This window comes from Seriola lalandi, unplaced genomic scaffold (assembly GCF_002814215.2).
Source record: "Seriola lalandi dorsalis isolate HSWRI2012SDOR001 ecotype SW California unplaced genomic scaffold, Sedor1 jcf7180002005283, whole genome shotgun sequence".
Lineage (NCBI taxonomy): Eukaryota > Metazoa > Chordata > Actinopteri > Carangiformes > Carangidae > Seriola > Seriola lalandi.
Genome location: NW_019475937.1, coordinates 1 through 1380, shown reverse-complemented (window position 1 = coordinate 1380; position 1380 = coordinate 1). Strand labels below are relative to the sequence as shown.

General features: G+C 40.3%; 1 pseudogene; it reads right to left on the bottom strand.

Moving 5' to 3' along the window:
* Positions 1 to 25: 25 nt before the first annotated feature.
* On the bottom strand, positions 26 to 1369 carry LOC111669919 (glutamine synthetase-like; annotated as a pseudogene).
* Between the last annotated feature and the right edge of the window lie 11 nt (positions 1370 to 1380).

The window sequence follows — 1380 nt, the reverse complement described above, 5'->3', positions numbered from 1 at the left end:
GTGTGTGTGTGTGTGTGTGTGAGACTCCATTTTCTGAAACTTACTTAAGTCCCCCTTCGCTCCTCATCTCCTTGGTGCTGAAGTTGATGTGACAGCCTGATGTGTAAATGTTTCCCTTAATGGGTTTAACATCCAAGGAGGCAACAACCCCAAAGTCTTCCCAGACGGTGCAGAATGTAGCGGGCCATCCACAGATGATCCTCCATTTCAGCCCCCTCACACGGGCCGACCTGGAACTCCCACTGCAAAGGAGACATTTGAGGATTTGTAATTCGTGTCCTTCATTCTGGTTGTGCGCACAATCACACAACAATGTCCTGGAGTGTAAATTGTGTGAGGCCTTGAAGTATTTTTTTTATTTATTGATCTACTTGGCATTTATTTTGGTCTTTATTGGACCTTACAGTGTAGACACAGAGAGGAAATATGGGGAGAGGGAAATTATTTGCAAAGGTCCCAAGCCATAATTGATTCGGGGACATTGAAGTTTTATGGTATGTTTCTTTACCACTGGACTAACAGATACTAAATGAAACAATATTTTTATTTCCTGTGCATATGAAACTCAAGTGGTTAATTTAGGGCCTTTGTTGCATGTCATCCCCCTCCCCTCTCCATGTTTGTCTGTCCACTACTGAAAACAATGTGACACTGTCACTCATAGTGATGAACCTCCAGAGAATTAGCACCTGAATATACAGCTATGTTCAGTATTATGGAGGATAAAGTGAGTTTCAGCTCACTGTTTAGCTGCTCAGCCCACTGTTCTTGTTCACTTTCACCACTCTCAGCGTTTTCAGCTGCAGCTGGTTAGGCTCAAATAAATGTATGAGCAAATCAAAAGTAGTAAAATAGTTTTTAATAAATTAATGTTGCTAATTTATTATTGAATATAAGCTCTGTCTGTGCTCCATGTATATGATGGTGGTAAAACAGTTCAAAACCAGTCAGACAACCTGTTCATACCTGGGAGGCAAAATCTTCTGCATTGGTGCCACAGACCTTGCCACCAGCATATAGGCAGGCTCTGTAGTGACACGGAAATGTCTCTCCCATACACTTTGTTAATGCCCACAGCACAAGCCACTGAGAGTAGAACTAACACAAAACGAGTTGATGGGGAAACAGTTACAAATACAAAACACAATAAGAATTTGAATCATTGCTGCTATAACATTACATACTACATTTTTCAACTATAAAAATGAATTGTTAACACTCTTAATACACAATAGGTTTTTGTAGCTCAATATTTTCATAATCACACCTCCTGTAGATTTTCTTTAGTTTCATCAATCCAGACTTATGTGACCTGACACTCTGCAATGTTGGCAAGTGACAGATAGTGCTTCTTGACTATCTTCTGAAGACTGAGGTTCT